The sequence below is a fragment of the Notamacropus eugenii genome, chromosome 2 (genome assembly GCF_028372415.1).
Source record: "Notamacropus eugenii isolate mMacEug1 chromosome 2, mMacEug1.pri_v2, whole genome shotgun sequence".
NCBI classification, from domain to species: domain Eukaryota; kingdom Metazoa; phylum Chordata; class Mammalia; order Diprotodontia; family Macropodidae; genus Notamacropus; species Notamacropus eugenii.
The window spans coordinates 498,962,915-498,985,453 of NC_092873.1; the positions used below are offsets into that span (position 1 = coordinate 498,962,915).

Genomic DNA, 22,539 nt, shown 5'->3' on the forward strand with positions numbered 1-22,539 from the left:
TTATACCCCCTACTTCTTTTTTGGCCCTCTGGGGCCAAACGGAACAAGTCTCATCTCTCCTTCATGTGACATTCCTTCACATACTTGATCATGGCTATCAAGTCCTCCTTCAGCCTTCTCTTCTCCAAGCTGAATCATGTTCCAGTTCTTTAGCTGATCCTCATAGTTCATAAACTCAAGTCCCTTCACCAGTCTGGTTCCATTCCTTTGGACACCCTTGTTTGTTAACGTACTTAAACCATGGTACTGAGAACTGAGCATAATATTCCAAATGAGACCTGACAAGGTCAGAATCCAGTGGGATTATCGCTTTTGCTCCTGGGAGCTATGCCTCCCCTAATACTGCCAAGATGGCATTAGTTCTTTTTGCTGCTACAGCACACATATTGCTGACTAGTATTGAGGATGCATTCCACTCAGACCCAAAAATGCTGTTCAGAACTGATGTCCATTCATGCTTCTTCCCTCTTATATTTAGGAGTTGATTTTTTATACCTAAGTGCAAGATTTTATATTTATCCTTATTTAATTTCATCCTATTAGATTCAACTTAATGCTCTAGCCTATCGAGAAACTTTTGTATTCTGACCATCACCCAATATGTTAACTTTCCCTCCCAACTTTGTGTCACCTGAAAATTTGATTAACAGTCATCCATGCCTATTATCCAAATCGTTAATAAAAATGTTACATAGCACAGGCCACTTAGCACCAAATCATTAGCCTCAGCTGGACCCAGACATTTCTGAACATGTCTGATTGTATTATCTGTATCAATTAGTTTTAGTATGAGATACTTGATTAAAAAATTTTTAAAATTGTTTTTTGCAGAAATTGAGGTAAATTAAATGCAGAGTATCCCCCTTATCTTTGTTTAGTAATCCTAGAAGTCACAACGAACTTGAGTTCAAGTTCAGCTTTAGCCACTTACTTCCTGTGTGACCTTGGGCAAATCACTTAACCTTTGTTTTCTTTAGGTTCTTCTTTTGTAAAATGGGGATGATAATAACACCTACCTTTTAGGGTTGTTGTGAGGATCAAATAAGATAATTTTAAAATACTTAGCACAGTAACTGGCACATAGTAAGGGCTATATAACTGTTGGCCGTAAAATGTAAACGAGGTTTGTCTGGCACGACCTGTGCTGGATGAAGCCGTGCTGGCTTTTGTGAATCGCTCCTTCCCTTTCTAGAAATTCTCTTTTATTGATCCTTTCAGGAATTTTCCCATGAAGCTGAATCGAGCTCACTGCCCAGTACTTTAAATAGACATTTCCCCTTCCCTAATCTTGTAGTACTTCTCACATTTAACTGGACCTTTTAAACGTCCATGTCTATTGTTCTGTAATCACCTGTGCAAATCTTTTTTTCTAGACTGGAGGATATAATTCATCTGAGCCTGACTTAAATTCTTTAAGGGTAACTAAGTATTCTCTTTCTACCTTAAGTCTCCTGTCTCCACATCTAGTTCTCTGCTATATCAGGCTGCCTCTTAAAAATTGTGGCTTTCTTGTGTTTCAACCATTTTACTGCTTTTGTCTCTCAGAAATGAAAACAGTGTAACTTGGGTGACGTAGGATTCAGTTTTGTTGGTTAAATAGTTACTCTACTGCAATAAAAGATTTAAGTTAACTTTATCCTCCTTGGCATTTATAGGATCTAGGGCAGAGATGTCAAATTTGGGGGCTGTAATACTCCCTAGTGCTGCCCATGCCAGATTAAAAAGTAATTTGAGAAATGTTTAACAGAATAAATAAAAATACAGTACACGATAGATAATGTTGATTTGAGTGTTTCTAAGTAGGTGGCCAGCAGAATTTGTTTTCTATTCAAGTTTGACATCACTGATTGATGGAATATTATGATAAATTCAGAGGGAGAAAACATTTAAGAATATATGTGGTTAAATCCCACTTTAGAGATAGGATTATAAATGAAGGCCAAGAAATAAGCCATCTCTATTATTAATATAGAATATACCAGTTGTGAAATACCACCTGTCTTTATTATAAAATTTTGAGCCCCAAAGATATTGTAAGTCACTTATTTGCTTCTATAAGATACTAGACAGGTAGGTGGCACAATGCATAGAACACTGGACCTGGAGTCAGGAAGATCTGAGTTCAAATGCAACCTTACATACGTACTAGCTATGTGACCCTGGGCAAGTCACTTCTGCCTGCCTCACTTTCTTTATCTCTAAAATGGAGATAATAATAGCACTTACTTCTCAGGGTCATTGTGAGGCTCAGATGAGACAGTTGTAAAGTGCTTATTAGCACAGTGCCTGGTATAAGTAATGCCTGGCATAAGGGCCTGGTATATGCATTTTAGCCTCTGTTATTATTGTTGTTATTTCTCTTACTTTTCAAGCTCACAAGATAGAATTCTTTTCTTACAAATTCTACCATTTTAGAGGCTTTTCTAGTTGTCTAAAGTGATGGAAGTTTCAGTTTGATAAAAGTAGCCAAAGTATAGAAAAACTGGGTCCAATTAATGGGGCCATCTGGGAATCAAAGTAAAGGGGACATTTCTAGGTAGGTGGGTTGTGCACCAGTGAAGTTTCTGCTCTTATGCCCTACTCTAATATTTCCTGTCATTTGTTAGAATAAACAGAAACATGTTGTCTTGTGTTTTAGAATGTAAGGGGTGGGGAGAGGAGGAGAAACTTCATTTTCTTCATTGCTCTGGGATTGTGGCCTGTTGGAGAATAAACATCTTTTTCTGTCCCTGTCTAAGTAAAGAATATGGGTTCTAGTAATAAGCTGTACTTAAAAAAAAATCTAGTATCAGTCATTTTACTTTTTCCTTTAACTTCTATGAATTTTTTTAGAAATATATTAGTACAGTGTGACTGTAGTCTCTTAGAAAATGTTAACAGTGGTTGTACTAGAAATTAGTTTTCACTTGGGAATTAGATGATTGCTTCATAAAATAGAAATGGTAGTTTTATCATATACATATTAACACATTGATATATTCAGAATATTTGACTGCCAAACATAATGGTTTAATTAGAGTGGAATGTGTATTCTCATATCTTGCAGTAGAATTTTGCTTGGCTAAAAATAGGTTGTTAAATAGCAAAAATGTTGTAGCCCACAGATGATGTCATTTTAAAACTTTTATATTTGCTAGAATTAAAATGGAGCTCTAATGTGCTTTTAATAATCATACATATTGCTTTTTCATCTTCGAAGTACAGAATTTAACAAATGCCTACAGCATACAAAGCATTATAGATTCAAAGGTAAAAGGAAGAATTTCTGCCCTTAAGGAGCTTAGAAAGTTATTCTAATTTTAAGTTGAGAAAATCAAGTGCTACCATGTTTTGCTGTTTTTATCAGATTTTTAACCCGCTGTTCACAGGTATGCTTGACATTAATGTGGCTTCAGTCTTTGGATATATTGTGACATCTACATTGCAAGAGCTCAGTCATTTGAAAGAATGATGAGATTTGGTGTACATAAGACTGGTAATTTTTCTATAATTTTTGCCTTGGAAGTGAATGGTTTTGGGATGTCACATGACCTATAATTTTTTAGAGCAGGGATTGTTATTCTTGGCCATTTTTGTGTGACATAAAACTATTTGGGAGTCTCATGAATGAATTCTATCAACCCTTTCCTGAATAATTTAAATACATAGAATAAAATACATAAGATTACAAAGGAAACCTAGGGGTAGTAAAAATAAAAATGTAATTTTTCCCTATAACAAGTTCACAGACCCCTGAAACCCAGGTTAGGAGGAACCCTTGCTTTTCGAGAAAATAGAGATCTGTACTCAATTTTTAAATATGAAAAAACCGGAAAATTTAAGGTCTCAGTACAGGTCCAGAAAACTAAACTTCCCATCTCAACTTCTTGTGGTTGTGCTTTTTTTTTAAAAAAAAGCTTTTTTTCTTTTTACCTTTTTTCTCTTATCCCATTGACTCCTCTTCCCCTTCCATACCAAAGAAAGTTCCTTTTAACAAATATATAATGTAGCAAAACCAATCAACATGTTGGTATTGAGCACTTCATTCCATACCCTACTTTACCATTTCTCTGCAGAATGGGGGAGGCATGCGTCGTTTTCCATCTTCTGAAGTCATAATTCCCCACCTAAACTTCCCTTCACTCTGGCTTAGTTATTTCTGCCAGTAGTATGCACCATATCTTCTTATTTTCCTTTTTTTATGACCTTAGGCTTCTTTCTTGACATTTTTTCCTCCCTACCTTCTCATATACAATCAATTCCTGTCCATTCTGCCTCTTTGACATTCTTCTCTCTTTGCTTCCAAAGCCTCATGATCCTAGCATAGGTGCTACTGAAATCTAATAATGATGCCTGACATTTGTATAGCTCTTTAAAGTATGCAATGCCCTTTACATTATCTCCTTTGAGCTTCTAACAGGTCCCTTCCCTTATATTCTTTATTTCTTCCAATTTGTTCTTCATACTGCTGCCAAAATAAGCTTCTTTTGTCTGTGATCTGGTAATGATCACTCCTCAGAATCTTCTGTAGCTTCCTGTTGACTACATTAAATAAAGTTCAAACTCCTTTGCCTGACATTCAAAACACTCCACAGTCTGTTGCTACCCTACCTTTTCTTATGTTACTTAACATGTCTTTTGTGCCCCAGCCAAACTGTATTGTTAGTGTGCATTGAAAACACAGCCAATCCTTTGTTTACACTTTTCTTGTTTGAACAGTTTCTCGAGAAACTCATCCTTCCTGTAAGATCCCATTAGCTCTGAAACCTCCCCCCCCCCTCCTGCTCATTGGACCCCTCCCTCCCTCTGAGCAGAGATGGTGGAGGGTGGACACTGGAAACTCCTCCTAGATTTTCTGTTTAAGAGGGGATGTAGGACAGTCACCTCTTCATTTCCCATCCAGCTTCAGGACTCTTTAACACCCCCCCCCCCCAAATTGGATACCCTTCCTTTCCCCTTCCCCTGTTCCTTATGTGAATCCATATCAAGAGGAAGTAGGTAAGCCCTTTTCCTTTTGTGCAGTGGGATACATGCCTAAGAAGGAAGCTGTTTTCCAATAAAAAGGACACAATGAGCCATGGAGAGCAGAGGCAGATGGGAACCAGAGTAAAGTGAAGATGCCAACTTAAGTGTAGACATGGAGAAAGGCCCCTAGAGGAAAGAAGCTTGTGCCATAGTGGGGCGGGACGGGGAGATGGAGAGTGGATCCCGAGAGACACATCAGAGAACCAAGGAACAAGTAGCACAAGTCCAGACATGGCCATTCCCTGACACTGTGAGCCATGAGAACTCTCATTGGTGCAGGACAGGGTTTGAAGGTGGAGTCTGTAAGTAACAGTGAGAAAGGGCAGTGCTCTTGGAACTTCAAACTGTAGGACGTATGAGAGGATTTTTTTTCCCTTCTTTCTTGACTGGCTGTAGACTTGACTGAATTCTTTCTGGATTTTTTGGGTAACTTAAATGTTTTATGTATTTAATGCTCATGTTAGCCTGAATGTCTGCAGGGTAACTGAAGGCATTTGGAAGGAAGCAAAATGAGCTTGATAGTGTTCGTAGGGTATCCTTAGTGGAGACATAATAGGTACCTAGAAAATAATTCTCATGTCAAGTGGAATAATCTGATATTAGAGTTATAACCTGAAATTTTTCCCACATTTTTTGAATTTCTGTCTAGTTCTCATGTTATCTCTTTCATAAAAATTTCCCTGATTGGTAATGATTTAAATCCTCAGGTTTAACAGTACTGTTGTACAGCTCTCTAATGAACTTATTGTATAGAATGCATATTGTAGTTACTTGTATTTGTCTGATTTCACTGCTAGATCATAGATCCTGAAAAGGGACTGTATATTAATTAAAATTTTTTACCTCCTCCTGCATCCGGGGTAAAGTGATACCAGCTTCCACACTGTTCTTCCTACATCACATTGCATCTCTTAACCTAGAAGATTTTAAAGTGACTTCGACTCTTCTTCCTCTTCACCCCCACCTTCTAGTTTACCTGGCTTCCTTCAAGTCTCAGCTAATGCCCCACCTTCAGCAAGAAACCTTTTCCAGCCCTCTGTACTCTTTAGTACCTTCCCTCAAAGACCACCTCCAGTTTATTCTTTTTGTGTCTTATTTGCACATAGTTGTTAGCATATTGTATCCTGCATTAGACAGTAATCTCCTTGAGGGAAGGGACTGTCTTTTCCCTTTCTTTGTATCCACAGTTCTTAACATAAAGCCTGGCACATAGTAGTACTTAGTAAATGTTAGTTGAATACCTTAATAAATGTTTGAGTGAGTGATATTGCCTAGGCTCTGGAAGGTTAGCTTTTCAAATCCTTTCTTGAATATGAGATATAATTCTACAAGTCAAGATCTTTTTGGGTCATCAACTGTTATCTCATGTGTCAAATATCCCTTCCACCTTTTTGTCATCTGCAAATTTTGATGAATATACTATCTATACTTTTATCTAGGTCATTGACAGAAAATTCGTGCAGATTGCCAGAGACACTCCACTAGAGACATTCTTTAGTAAGATGACCTTGAAGCAGTATAGCCTATATTCTTCCTGTCTTTTTTCCAGAAAGATAGAATGAGAGACATTTTTTTTTTTAATGTTTGTTAAAATCTAAGTAAACAATACCTACAACATTTTTCCTTAGTTACTAGTTGTGGGGAATGGAAGTGAGATTGATCTGGCAGAGCTGTGCTAGTTCTTCACAATTACTTCCTGTTCTAGATGTTCACTAGTGATATCTTTTTTTCAAAAATTATTTAATTTTAATATTCTTTTGAAATTTTTAGTTCCAAATTCTCTTTCCCTCTCTCCCTCTACCCACTGAGAAGGCAAACAGTATTATATCAGTTACACATATGAAATCATACAAAACATTTCCATATTAGCCATGTCACCAAAATTAAAAAAAGCCAGAAAATTATACTTCAGTTTGCCTCTGAGTTCACCATTTCTCTCTCAGGAGGTTTATGGCATTTTTTTCATGAGGAGTCCTTTAGAACTGTCTTGAATCATTGTATTGATCATGGTAGCCAAATCTTTCACAGTTGATCATCATCAAACTGTTACAGTGTGTGATGATTTCCTGATTCTTCTCACTTCATGTGGCATCAGTTTATATATGTCTTACCACATTTTTTTTTTTTGAAACCATCCCATTTGTCATTTCTTATAGCACAGTGGTACTCCTTTATACTCATAGGGCACAATTTATTCAACCATTCCTCAATTTCCAATTCTTTGCCATGATAAAGAGAGCTGCTATAGATATTTTTGTACAAATAGGTCCTTTTCCTTTTTCTCTGATTTCTTTGGAGTACAGACTCAGTAATGGTATTAGTAGTAGTGGGAAGAAAGGTATGCATAGTTTTATAGCCCTTTGGGCATAGTTCCAAATTGTTCTCCAGAATGGTTAGACCAGTCACAGCTCCACCAACAGTTTATTAGTATACCTGTTTTTCCCCATCTTCTTCATCATTTGTCATTTTTATGGGTGTGTGATGGTACCTGAGAGTTGATTTAATTTTCATTTCTTTAATCAATAGTGATTGAGAGCATTTTTTTCATATTTCTTTAGATAGCTTTGATTATTTCCTCTGAAAATTGCCTGTTCTTATCCTTTGACCATTAATCAATTGGGGAATGACTCTTATTTTTATAAACTTTACTAAGTTTTTTTTATGTTTAAGAAATGAAGCCTTTGATAGAGAAACTAGCTGTAAAATTTGTTGATATTACTTCATTGTCTGGTGTTTTTTTTTAAAGCAAAATGTAGATCCCCTGATTATCTCTTTTAATAAGGTCTGTTTTTTCTTTTTCTTAGTCAGAGATAATGATTGGTCCCCTTGTCTTTTTTACTTCAGCTGAAGTATATTACATTGTGCTCCAGCCATTTTGTGTGTGTGTGTGTGTGTGTGTGTGTGTGTGTGTGTGTTATCAACAGCACAGTGCTGGATTCTGTTATCTAGTCCGTGCTGCTGTCTGCTTCTGCTTTATGGGTGAGCTCATCCAATTCACATTCACGTTATGATTACTAGTTGTGTATTTCCCTGTGCTATTCTCTTCTCTTTGTCCTTCTCTGTCCTTATCCTGTCCCTCTTCAAAAGTGTTTTGCTTTTGATCACCCTCTCCCTTACTCCACCCTCCTTTTTATTCCCCACCACCCACCCTCCATATCCCTATACCTAACTGAGTGGGTATATACATATTCTTTCCCTTTTTGAACCATTTTCCATGACAATGAAGTTCAAGCATTGCCGGTCAGCCCCTACCCCATCATTTTCTCCTCCACTACACAAGCTCTTCCTTTTTGTCTCTTTTGGGTGAGAAATTTTCCCCATTCTGCCTCTCCCTTCTCCTTCTCCCAGTGGATCCCTCTTTTTTCACTGTTTTATTTTTTTTTGGAGATCATTCCTACATAATTCACACCCATCTTCTCTGTCTGTATACACTTCTTCTAATTGCCTTAATAATGAAAAAATTCTTAGACATTATCTGCATTATCTTCCCATAGTAGGAATGTAAATAGTTAACTTTATTGAGTCCCCTATGATTATTCTTCCATGTTTACCTTTTTATGCTTCTCTTGTGTCTTCTCTTTGAATGTCAGATTCTCTATTCAGATCTGGTCTTTTCATCAGGAATGCTTGGAAGTCTTCTGTTTGATTAAATGTCTATTTTCCCCTTCAAGGAACATAATCATTTTTGCTGAGTAGGTTATTTTTGCTCATAATCCTGACTCTTTTGCCTTCTTGAGTATTATATTTGAAGCCCTCTGCTTTTTTCATGGGAAGATGCTAACTATAGTATGATCCTCACTGTGGCTTCATGATATTTGAATTTTTTTCTTTCTGGATACTTTTATCTTTGACCTGGTAACTCTGGAATTTGACTGTAATATTCCTGGGAGTTTTCATTTTGAGGTCTTTTTTAGGAGTTGAACAATAGATTTTTAAAAATTTCCATTTTACCTTCTGAATCAAAGATGTCAGAGAAGTTTTCCTTGATAATTTCTTGAGCTATGATATCTAGGTTCCTTTTTTTGATCATGGCTTTCAGGTAGTTCAATAATTCTTAAATTACCTCTCCTTGATCTATTTTCCAAGTCAGTTTTTCCAATGAGACAACTCAATTTTATTCTATTTTTTTGTTCTTTTGACCTTGTTTTATTGTTTCTTAAAGTATCAAGGGGTCATTAGCTTTCACTTGCTTAATTCTTATTTTTAAGGAATTGTTTTCTTCAGTGAGCTTTTGTACCTCTTTTTCTATTTGGCCAATTTGGCATTTTAAGGAGTTCTTTTCTTCAGGGAATTTTTGTGCCTCTTTTACCATAAGGCTGATTCTGGTTTTTAAGATGCTGTTTTCATCAAGTATTTTTGGTACCTCTTTTAACAAGCTATTAATTCTTTTTTTCCTAATTTTGTTTCATTACTTTCATTTCTTTTCCTAATTTTTCCTCCATCATTCACGTCTTTCTTTAACTCTTCCAGAAATTCTTGTTGGCTTTGTGTCCAGTTAGCATTTTTATTTGAGTATTTGCTTGTGGTCATTTTCATATTGTTGTCTTTTATCTGAGTTTACGTCTTGGTCTTCCCTGCCACTAAAGTAGCTTTTTCTGGTCAAGGCCTTTTTTTGTGGTTTTCTCCTTTTTCCATCTGATTTCTTGACTTTGAACTTTTAGTTTAAGTTCGACTCCATTCACTTAGAGGGGGGAGGTACTGTCCCAAGCTTCTGACTTTTTTGTGCTGCTGTTTTCAGAGCATTTGGTGGTAGGGAGGGATGTCTGCAGACTTTTGGGGCTTCATGGTGGTGTCATTTAGGAAGAGTTGTGGTCACTGCTCTCCTGGTCTGGGCTCTGGTCTTTACCCATGAAAGATCCCTGCTCCCCTGCAGCCACAAGAGCTACCATTCATTTTGGCTTTGGAATTGTGACCAGCTCCCCTTCTCTCCTCTCCTCCAGGAATATGCAATCCAGGATCACACATGGGCAGTAGAGTTGCTAATCAGTGCCAGCCAGCAAAGGGTCCCTGTTCGTCTCTTTCTATCCAGTTGTCTAACCTTCTTACCGTCTCTGGGCTGAAAGCTTCCTGAAGCTGCTGCTGCCATACTTCAGGCTGACCCCTACCCCAGACCTTTCCTGATAACTTCCTAATTTGTCTTAGGCTAAAGTAGTGAAATTCCAGCCTAAGATTCCTCTGACCTTTTACTTGAGCCATTAAAGTTGTTTGAAGTGGCTTGTTGGGAGAGTTCAGCTGGGCTGCTGCCTGCACTCTGCCATTTTGGCTTTACCTACCCTAATGATGTCTTCAGGTTCAAGTTGAATATCTGGTTATTAATATGATCGGATTTCTGTTCTCTGCGTTATTTCAGATGTCACTGACATTAGCACAGCGTGGGCTGAATCTGATAAATGTAAACATCTGTATTGGTGTTTTGTGTTTGTGGTTTGTTTTTTGTTTTTTAAACTCAATTACTCTATGAGCAAGAAGTGACTAGAAACGTTGCCTTGTGAGATCAGGGCTGTTTACTGAACTGCCCACATAGTGAGAGTCAGTATTGTGACGTGGAAGTCAAAAAAGTTAATGCTGTCCTACGCAGCTTTAGCTGAAGTATGGTGTTTAGAATGAAGGCAGCGGAAGGTCTTTTCACGCCTGAGTGCCACACTTTAGAAAGGACACAGATAAACTGGAGCTTGTCCCAAAAGAGCAGATCTAGTGAGAAGACTGTAGACAATGCCATGGAAAGATTGTTCGAAGGAATTGGAGATGTTTATTAACTTATTCAGAAGAGGCCTAGACTTAAGGGAGTATGATAAATGCCTTCAAATATTGGACACACTTGTCATGTAGAAGAGGAATTGGGACTAACCCTTGCTTTCAGTAGTCCAACTTCATGAGCAGTGAGGAAGGGAGTTGCGGAGAGGCTTTTTCTTTGGAAAAACTTTCTAAAAATTAGAGATTTCCAAAAGTAGAATGCCTTGCTTCAGATAGTGGCAGGTTTCTATCACGGGAGGTCAAGCAGAGGTTAGATAATGTTATGTTAATGATATTGCAGAACTTAATTGGATTCTGGTTGGACTTGATCTCTCAGTGTCCTTTCCACCTCTCAGAGTCTTTGATTTTTCTGAAACATTTTAATTAAAGATTGCATGAAAGAGTAATTTATTAGGCACTAAATGGAACTTTCTGACTTAATAAAATGTTGAAGATATAATTTCTGGTGTTTCCTATGCCTAGAATTCTGCTTACATTCAAATGTTAACAAAGATCTTGAAGAAAACTGTAGTTTCCTGTTATATGATGTTGTAATATGACTTTTTAAAATTGTAAGGTTTGGAATAAATCTCTCCTAATGCATCTTAGTTTTAAACTGTTCTTCTACCATAAAGAAGTTTAGTTAAGGGAAATATGTAAGAGAATATGTGCAAGTTGACAAGTTCCTGTGGTCCATTTGTTTTGCAGAAACTTAGAAGCATTTTGAAGAAGGTTGACAAGTCAAAAGATACTAATAGTACCCTTTATTTTGTTGTTCAGTCGTTTCAGTAATGTCTGACTCTTCATGATACTGACCTCATTTTGGGGTTCTTGGCAAAGATACTGGAGTGGTTCACCATTGCCTTCTCCAGCTCGTTTTACAGATGAGACTGAGGCAAACAGGGTTAAGTGGCTTGGCCAGGGTCACACATACAAGAAGTCTGAGGCGAGGTTTGAACTCAGGTTTTCCTGGCCCCAGGCCCAGCACTCTATCCTCTGCACCACCTAGTTGCCCAGTCCCTTTTATTGATGTTACTTTCTTTAATGGAGGGTCAAAAAATTCATTTGGCCAAGAATGCCCCTTGAATCACAACAACAGTAATAACAGCATTTGTATAACTCTTCAGGGTTGGCATAATGCTTTACAAATATCTCATTAAATCTTACAACAATCCTGGGAAGTACTGTCTATTATTCCCATTTTACAAAGGAGAAAACTGAGGTAGACAAAGGTTAAAATGACTTCCTCAGGGTCACACAGATAGTAACAGTCTGAACTCAAGTCTTCTTGACTCTGTGTCCAGCACTCTGTCCAAAGGTACCCAGGCAATCATGCACCTTAACACACCACCTCTACTTTTATAAAAGAAAAAAATGATACCAAGTTAAGCTGATGTTACAGGCCTTTTCAAGAAATCAAAGTTTTGAGGGCATTGATGATATATATTGTTTCACATTATCCCACACTTTGTTGGTTTCAGTTACCACCTCCATACTGATGGACTTTCAAACCTGTCTTTAATTTTTCTTTAACTCCAGCCTTGAAATTTTTAGCTACCTAATGGGTACATGCATCTAAGTTTTCCATTAATCTCTCAGACTCAGCCCTAACTGCCCTTTCTCATTAAGAAGCTTTAAATGATGAGTCTTCCAGCACATTAAAAATGTTTTGTAGATTGTTCTTGAACTTTTACAGTAGGTGAATTAATTTATAGAAAGGGTTACATAGTATGTTTTGTGTCCTTTAGTTACCTCTCCCCCAAAGTTAATGACTGTAAACAATCAGTGGGGGAGCTCATGGAAATTGATTATTATTTAATTTCTTCTAAGTAAATGTATCCACATAAAATGTAGTGCATCATGATTTGCTGTAATGTGATCCGTTTTGTTTTATGACTGAATTTAATTTCTTAATTTACTATTTGTGGTTTCCATTTTTCTACCTGTCATCATGAGTAACTGTTTTTACTTAGCATTTGCTCTTTTTTTCTTTCTATTAGGAAGGAAATAGAGTAAATCAGAAATGATTTTAATTTCCTAAATGGCTTTGGGGGGACAGTTAATGGGAGCTCATCAGGTTAGGAAAGAGGAGCAGGCTAGAATTTAGAATGCCTTTGTTAATTGTTAAACACTAGTTTAACTTTTTTGCTTTGGACAAGGTAGAAAAGAGATCAGATTTTCAGCAGTTTCATTTCCTCCTATAGTTTCATAATCTATATAGGTAAGTGGTAAATTGGAAGAAGGGAAGGGAAAGAAATAAGCAATTTATGCAGTGCCTGTTCTGTGCTGGGCACTGTGCTCAGCGCTTTACTATTGTTTTCTCCTTTGATCCTCATAACAGCCCTGTGAAGTAGGTACAGCTATTGTTGCCATTTTACTGTTGAGAAAACTGTGACTTGCCCAGGGTCATACAGCTAATAAGAGTCTGTGGCCATATTTGCACTCAGTTTTAATTCCAGATTCAATTTTTTAACCCACTCTGCCACCTAACTGAAACGTGAGTGGAACACTACTGTACTGGACTCACCTAAGGAGATGTTAGCATCTAAGAGAACTTTACTTTCAGGGAGGAGATAGTTTTGTTAGCAGTATGATACACAGACATGCTCAAAATAATTCATTAAAAGCTGGAATTATATATTTTAGTTTATTCTTAGTTTAGATCTTATTTGACAACTGAAAAGCAACTACTTGTTTTGAAGAGTCTAAACTCAAGCCTTCTTGACTCCATGTCTAACACTGTCCAAAGGTACCCAGGAAATCATGCACTTAACCGCACCACCTCTACTTTTATGGTTTATTTTACCCCGTTCCATGAATTTACTGCATATGGGGCACTGAAAGATAAGAGATATGATTGCACTCTGGGGCTGGGTGTAGATAAATACCCAATTCTAGGGAATCTGTAGTGAGTACTCCAATAATACTTTCATTGTTAATTAACAGGCACTTATTAAGCATTATTATGTTCTAGGCACTAGGGATATAAAGGAAAAACTGCCAGCTTCCCAAGGGATTCTCCTCAGGGCTTCCCTGTTTCCTGAGACCCAACAATATTGAAATGAGGCCAGTTAATAACCCTAAGATGGCCTCTAAGTGTTTGAGTGAAAGGAAGAGTCAATTGATGGGGCCAACTTCATTGTTGTCTTATGTTAAGAAATTGCCATAGCCATCCCCAAACTTTAACAGGTCAGTAGCCATCAATATGGAGGCAAGACCCTCTGCCAGCAAAAAGATTACAGCTTGCTGAAAAGTCAGGTGATGATTAGCATTTTTAACAATAAAGTATATTTTAATTAAGGTATATACTTTTTTTTAGCTATAATACTATTATACACTTAATAGACTACAGTATAGCATAAACATAACTTATATACACTGGGAAACAAAAAAAATTATGTGACTTCTTTATTGCGATATTTGCTTTATTGTTATTGTCTGGAACTGAACCCAAAATATCTGAGGTTATGTTCACACATGCGTGTATGTGAGAGAGAGAGAGAGAGAGAGAGAGAGAGAGAGAGATATCGAAGATCATGAATTGGGATAATAGGGAATTAATAGCTATGAAAGGCCCATGTTGCATTTGAGCTGAACCTTGAAAGAAACTAATGATTGTAAGTGGCAGAGGTGAAGAGGGAGTGCATTTTTGGCGTGGAGTTATCCTATTCAAAAGGCATAGATGATGGTAATGATGGGGTTTTGAAAGGATCAGCAAGACATCTGTTTTGGTTGAGTGGTAGAGTGATTGAGGTAAATAATGTATAAGACTGGAAAGGTGAGTTGAAACCATCTTGTGAAGGGTTTTACATACCCAAGAGGAGTTTTACATTTTGTCTTAGAGGCAAGAAGAGTGTTCCTTTCATAGAGGAATAATATGTTTGGTCACACCTATATTTAGTAATATCAACTTGGCAAATTTTGAGGTAGTTGACTGAAGTACTGAATCTGGGTGACTAGAAGAATGGCGATGCCCTTACCCAAAATAGGGAAGGTAGATGGGAGGAGCTGAGGAAAAATAACATGTCTTCTGGATATGAATTTTTGATACTTGAAGAACATCCCATCTGAAATACCCAGTAAGCAGTTGATGAAATGAATTTGGATTTATTGATTATAGAATAGTATTTAAGTAAAGCAGAATGGGTTGGATTTTTTGTTTGTTTTTAAAGTCTTTTTCCAACAAGGTGTCTCTCATACATACATTAAAATAATACAGAATTCTTTGAGTGATGTTAACAGAATTTTGTTCAGCCTTTGGAGTACTAATATCAAGTAAAGCATAAAATGGGTAAACCTATGCTTGCCAAGATATTTGTCATCATTGTGAAGGGTGTGTAGCTCAGTCTAAATGAAAGAGAGGCATCTGTAGACTAGAGGTATCAAAGTTGGGGCCCACTAACCTCACATGACTGCAAAACATCCTAGTGCTGAAAATATCAGATTAAACGGAATTGGGAAATACTTAATAAATGAATAAAAAATACATCACAACATAGGTAATTCTTTTTTGGTGGTTTTCAAAGTCACTGCGTTTCTATTTGAGTTTGATCCCATTGCTAGATGATGAGGTCCTCTAAATGTTGCTATTTATCAGTGTCTTGCTGTTTTCAAGGCCTGAAGCATTGTAGAACCTGCTAAGAAGATCCTTAATCATTTAGAAATTCAGCCTAACCATCCATGTAGGAAAAAACAAATAGAAAAACAATATTTTCACTTGGATAGACATAAATTGATTTATTAGCGCATTTATCTTAGTGAAACGTTGGGCGTGGATCCTGAAATGGATTGAAGGAAAGAAGTAGGTTGCATTGCCTTGGCAAAATTGCTCATTGTTCCTAATAAGTTCAAACCTCTTTAATTAAAAGACCTAGCTTTTAACAACATATTTCTGATAATTCTCTGTAACTGAAAATCATGGAATTGTACAGTTTCTGATTGGATTATATAGTTCAGGATGTGGAGAAAATGCATGTTATGTGTGTTTATGTTGGTATATATGTTGATAGACATAGGTCTAAATGTAATAATATATTCTCAAGAGACTAGATTTGTAAATTCATTGCAATAGTAGTGTCCCATAGCTCACTGTTCTTGTTTCTAGCTCAACCCCTCAAAATATAATTGATCACTGTTGAGAATGGAACACCACCTGCTACAGATAAGGAGGTAAGTACAAAAGTCCTAAAAGTAGCAGGACCCCAAACTCCTGGTCTTGTTACCCCAGACCAGTGCTGGCAGTTATCATCAGAGGGATGCACTTAGATGAAGAAAGGACCAGTTATTCCAACCATATGCTGACTAGTTGGCCACCTCATGAGGCAGCAAGCCAACTCTTCCTGAAGGAGAGATAGGACTCTAGCCCTGATGCCATGAGGGAGGAACAGTCACTGTGGAGAAGGGGCTTACCTTCCTCCCTACCACAAAAACACATATTGTCACCCAAGGCATTATACCACCTCCTAAACTACACATCCTGCTTCCATCCCAGGCATCATCCAGGGAAACAACCCTGTTGTAGAGAAGCAGTGTGGCTACTGTTTCAGCAGCCACAACCACTGAAGACCTACAAAAAGAAGTTTTAGTCACTGAAGTCTTTGTCACTGTCAAATGGTTCAGCATCAGAAATAAATACTGTTTTGTGAATGGAAACAACATTAAAGAAGAGACATTACTTATGTGCTCAGCCACTGTGCCCTAAAGACCGTTATTACCGTTTCATCTGAAACTTTCTGTCTTTCTCATTAGAATACAATCAGGGATATCTTTTCTGTTTGTTATCTCTAGCACTTAGAACAGTGCTTTGTAAAAAGTATTTGATAAATGTTTTTTCATTCATTCATACTCGTTGTCAGTAGGAAAAAGCAAGTTCACAAAATGTAAACGAAAAACTAGGTTTAATGCTGTGGTGTGTTCGTCCTTTGTTGCTGAAGAAGACCATGCCATCAGAGAAATAATGACATGACTTGCACTTGACTTTGTTTTGAGTGAGGGAGGGCTGTGCAGGTCACCAGCCTCACTTCTCCTCCAGAACCATCTGAATCCAGTGACCTAATGTTCATCAGGATGACTGGAGATGACTCAGGATGAGGCATTTGGGGTTAAGTGACTTGCCCAAGGTCGCACAGCTAGTGAGCGTCGTGTCTGAGGGGAGATTTGAACTTAGGTCCTCCTGACTCCTACACTGGTCCTCTATCCACTGCACCACCTAGGTGCCCCTAATACTGTTGGTATGACTGTAACGAAATATTATTGTGTTATAAAAAATGACAAGCAGGATAATTTCAGAAAAATCTGTAAAGACTTACATAAACTGATATGTAGTGTCAGTGAAAAGAGCTGGGAGGACATTGTACACAGTAACAGCAATATTGTTCAAAGAAGAACTGTGAATAACGGAGCTGTTCTCAGTGATACAATGATCCAAGACAATTTCAAAGGACTAACGATGAATCATGCTATCCATCTTTGGAGAAAGAACTGATATTGGTTGAATACAGACTGAAATATTATTTTTTACTTTTTTCTTAAAATTTTTTCTTTTATTTGAGTCTTCTTGTGCAAAGTGACAAATGTGGAAATGTTTTACATAAAAATATTGGATTTTTTTACATGTAATTGGGAAATGTTTAACAAAATAAATAAAAATATATTTAAAAAGAAAAAAATTAGGTTGATTACTAGAGAAATGAACATGCATGTGGAACCCTAAGCAAGCGCAAAGAGTTCAGAATCCAAACACAAGCTTGCATATTTATGAAATTGCCACAAAGAGAGGAGGGGAAAAAGAAATAGTCACCTAAATGAGAGTGGCAGGGAAAACAACATTTGTAGATGACTTGGCTAGAAGTGGTGGTAAGCTTGATGACAATAGCAATTTTAAAATAAGTTTTTATTGATTTTTTTTCTGTTTCTCACATCATCATCATCTCACGTATATACCTCCCTTTACTGTTCCCATAAGAGCCATCCCATGACAGATTGCATTTTTTTAGAGGAAAAAAGTCAGCTGAAGTGATCAATACATTGAAAAAATCTGAATACATACTTTTTTATAGTAGTAGAAAAGTGCTACTTTACATATTTTGGAATACATGGGCACTTTTTTCCCTTATTGATGGCTTCCTTGGGGAATAAACTGAGTAAAGGAACCTTCTGATTTAAAGGATGAGGACATTTTAATCTAGTTGCATAATGTCAAATTGCTTTCCAAAATGGTTGCACCATTTCATAGTTCCACCAAGAATGTATTAACATACCTTTCCACAATCCCTCCAATATTTACTGTTGCCATATTTTGTCATTTTAGCCAATTTGCACGGTGTGAGGTGAAACTGCAAGCTTGTTTTGCTTTGAGTTTCTCTTATTGTAGATGATTTGGAGCATTTTTTTCATATGTTTGTGAAAACTTTGTAGTTCTTTGGATAGCAGTTCTTATCCTTTGCTCATTTATATGTTGAGGAATGGCTATTGGGGTGTGTGTGTGTGTGTGTGTGTGTGTGTGTGTGTGTGTGTGTGTGTGTGTGTGTGTGTGTGTGTGTGACAGAGAGAGCCCTTCCTTTCTTAGATGCATTGATGTCTGTGAAGCTTTTCAGTTTCAAGTAATCAAAGTTACCTGTTTTATCTTTGATAATTGCCTTTATCGACTATTTGGTTAAGAATACATTTCCTACCCATAACTCTCTGAGAGATATATGATCTTTTTTTTTTTTAATTTTTGTATTATGCTCCAAGATCACATATCTGTTTAGAATATATTGTGAGAAATGGTGTAAGGTGTTAGTCTAAGCTTACTTTCTTACATACTGCGTTCCAGTTTTCCCAGCTCTTTTTTATCATTTGGGGAGTTTTTCCCTAGGTAATTTATGTTTTCTACTTTATCAGACACTGAGTTACTGAGTTCTGTTATTTCTCAGTCTCCCTTGTATAGTCTATTCCATTTATCTATTTTTTTTTTAAACTAATATCAGATGGTTTTGATGTCTGCTTCTTTATAATATAGTTTGATGCCTGGAAGTGTTACTTCCCCTTCATCCTTACGTCTTTTCATCATTTCCATTGACATTCTAGATCTTTTGTTTCTTTTAAATGAATGTTATTATTTTATCCTCTTGGTATTTTGATTCGTATAAGATTAAAAATGTGAATTGATTTTTGTAGTATTATTTTTATTATATTGAGAACTAAATATTCCTCCAACCATTTTGTAATAGAAACTATACAAGTCTTTTCTGTGCTTTCAGAGTTTGATCTCCAGATATTTTGTGCACTTTTTAGTTGGTTGGTATGGGATTTCCCTTTCTATTATTGTTTCTTGTGTTTTATCCTTATGTAGAAATACTGTTGATTTTTGAGAATTTATTTTGTGATCTGCATCTTTGCTGAAGTTACTGTCTTAATTAGTATCTTTGCGGATTCCCCAAAGTTTACATTAAACCATCACATCATCAGTAGAGATGATTTTTTTCTCTTTTTTACCTATCTTTATTTCCTTAATTTCTTTCTCTTAGTTTATTGATATTGTTATTATTTCCAGAAGCATATTAAATAATACTAGGGAGACTGAGCTGTTGGGGGTGTAAGCTCAGTTCCTTGTGGACAGTCTCGGGCAGGTAAAGGTGAGGACTTCTAAACCTTAGAGTTCTCATGAGGCCCCCCAGGGAACAGCAGGGAATTGAGGTGTGAGACCAGGCTATCTCATGCATTTCCGCCTCTTCCCGTGGGAAACGTGCTGGGAGAGAGCATCCCCGCCCTCGAGATTGGCCCGGGTCTGAGCACACCTATTGTTGTCTAACAGGCACGGTATTCAGGTGCAAACTATGCGGTGGGAGAGCTTAAGTAGGGTCAGGAAAGCCTGAAGGCGCTGTTAGCACTGAGGGGCCCTTAGAGGACAGAAGGCCCCTCTTCCCTCTCCCCTCTCTTCTTTCTTCCCTCTCCTCTCTCTCCCTCTTCCACTTCCACTTCTGCTTCCAATCTCTTACTGTAAGACCTTTGCCTCCTTGGGAGATTTCTCTCTCCTAAGGAAGAATTCACCCTGCACATGTAACCAAGACCCTGAATAAAGCCTAACCCTTGTTCAACTCTGGAAAGTCTCTTCTCTCATACGTTTATCCTGTTTGGCCAGCCGAAGACCTGCGATAGGTAAGGTAAGACTCAGGTAGCCCTCAGGCCTCTAGGCCTGACACTGAGCATCCTTGTTTTGCTCATATTTATTGGAAAAGTTCTAGTGTATTCCCATTACATATGATGCTTGATCTTGATTTTTGACAGATGCATTTTATGTTATAGACCTTTTGCATTTGCACTTTCTGGAGTTTTTAGCATAAGAGAGTGGTTGTACTTTTCTGTATCTATCATGATGATCATGTGGCTTTAGATGTTTTGATTTTTAATGTCATTGATTATGTTTATTGTTTTCCTAATGTTGGACCATTCTTGCATCCCTGGTATGAATCCCATTTGATCATAATGAATGATTTCTTGGATAAATTGTGATAATCTGTGTGATATGATTTTGTTTAAAATTTTTTAATCTGTTCATTAATGATATTGGTCTTTAGTTTCTGTGTTTTATCTTCTCTGGATTGAGGTAGTATATTTGTCTCATAAAAAGATTCTGGTGAGGTGCTCTTTTTCTCAGTTTCTGAGAATAATTTGTGAAATAGAGGTACTAATTGTTCTTTAGAAGTTTGATAGAATTCTCCTGGGAATCCATCAGGACCAAGAGTTTTCTTTTTCCTTTGCTAATTCCTTTACAGTTAGATCCTAGTTACTTTTCTGAGACTGGGTTAGGATTCTGTTTAGTCTTCTGATAGTTTGGGTATTTTATGTTTTTGAAGGTATTCCTCTTTTTCTTTTGTTTTCTCAGCTTTTTTAGCAGATACCTGTGCATAATATGTTCTGATTATTCTGTTTATTTCTTCAGGTTTTGCTGTATTTTACTTTATTTGCTATTTTATTGATATGATTTTCTCCTCATTTTTTTCAGATTAGCTAGGGTTTTGTTTTTTTTAAAGAATCAGCTTTTGGTTTTGCTTAGTATTTTTATGGCTTTTTTGTTTCTGTTTTATCTATTTCCTCTAATTTTTTATGTTTCTTTTGTACTTATTTTAGGTTTATTTTTCTGAGTTTTAAAAATGCACATTGAGTTTATTAATCCTTTCTTTTTTTATTTTGTTAATGTATGTTTGTAAGGATATGATTTTCCCCCTGAGGACTCCTTTAGCTGCATCCCAGAAATTTGGGTATGTTGTTTCATCATTATCATTTTCTTTTACATAGTTACTGTGAAGTCTTTGATCCACTCATTATTTAAGATTTTATTAGTAAGTTTCCATTTCAACTATTTTTTGTTTGTGGTCCATGAACCATTTTTTTTATTTCATTGTGGTCTATAAAGGATATTAACTATTTAACTTTTTACATTTGTTTGCAATATCTTTGTGCTATAGCACATGGTCTTTTTTTTTCTGGTAAAAATTTCATGGATTGTAGAAAAATTTGTATATTCTTTTGCTGTCTCATTTAGAACACACTACGAGTCATTTTTCTCTAGTTTGTCCAGAAATTTGTTCAGTTCAGTATTTTTCATTTTGTTTATGTTCCTGTTAGACTTATCCAGAACTAATAGTGATATTGCAGTCTGTCCCTATTGTGTTCCTCTCTGTGTCTTTATGAAGTTCAGATAATGTTCCCTTCATGAATTTGGATGGTAAGGGAGTTTATTACTGATACTGGTTTGTTTTCTATGGTTCCTTTCAGCATAATATAGTTTCCTTGTTTGTCCCTCTTTATTTTTTGAGTGTTTTTGATTTGTCAGCACAATGGCACTCCTGCTTTTTTGGATTTCTTTGATGTGTCATACATTTTTCCATCCCTTCAGTTTTATTCTGTGTATGTCTTTTAAAATGTGTTTCTTCTGAGTAACAGATTGTAGGGTTTTGTTTTCTTATCCAGTCTATCACATTTTCATTTTATTTGATTGTTTAATTTATTCATATTTGGAGTAATAAAGAGTAGATTTATATTTCTTCGATCTGTCTCTGTTTCCATTGGCTTTCTTCTCTTCTTCACTAATGTATTCTCTCACTTCTTAACCTTTTCCCTTTTGAGTTTTGTTTGTTGGTTCCTTTTTTCTCCTGCTTTTATCTGGTTATATATTTCTTCTCCCTCTTTTTTTTCTGTTAACCAGATTCCCTCTTTTTCACCCCTTTTGCTAATCTTGTTCATCAGCTTAAAATTCCATTTTTTGTGTTTCTTTTCCAAAAAGAATTTCTCTTGTTTTCTTCCTTATTTATCCTGTCTACTCTATGCCCTCACTCTCTCAATCATGACTCTTTTCTCTGTATTCTCCATATAATCAAAACTTTTGAGGTATCTGCTTTAAATGGTTCTCTCCTCTCTAGGTGCTTTCTGCCTGCTTCGTAGTGGTTATCCCAGGGATTCTTTTTCCATTGTGCCTCACTCCCTGAGTAATGTCAATTTTCGCAGGTATCAAAAGAAGACCTGGCTCCATGGCAGAGCCATTCCACTACTGTGTCCCTGATTATTTGGCCCACCACTAATCTATCCCTTCCCCATTTACCGCAAAATTTCCCTACTTCCATGTTCTCTCAGTCTTTCACATGCCAGTTGCCCCCAGGGATTCCAGCTTCCCTTCCCCCCTGCCAAGTGTAGGCAAAATAAACTTTTCAAACACGTAAACTGCCATATTCCACCCAGTGTAAGGTCCTCATCTCTCTTCATCTGTAGAACCACCTCCCCTCTTCAAAGTAAGACCTTCTTCCCTTCCTTTTTTACAGA

The 22,539-nt window shown here is 36.8% G+C and overlaps 1 protein-coding gene across 3 annotated transcripts in view; it reads left to right on the forward strand.

Annotated features, from left to right (window-relative positions):
* Positions 1-22,539, forward strand: part of PKN2 (protein kinase N2) — a 166,088-nt gene that overhangs the window by 46,137 nt on the left and 97,412 nt on the right. The window contains exon 2 of one of the 3 annotated variants that reach the window (XM_072648978.1): positions 20,932-20,981. The exons of 1 other annotated variant lie outside the window; for it this stretch is intronic. The gene's annotated coding sequence lies outside the window, so the exon portion shown is untranslated. Of the gene's footprint in view, positions 1-15,881; positions 15,907-20,931; positions 20,982-22,539 lie in introns of those variants that run through there. One more of the 3 variants, XM_072648980.1, reaches the window with a different exon arrangement.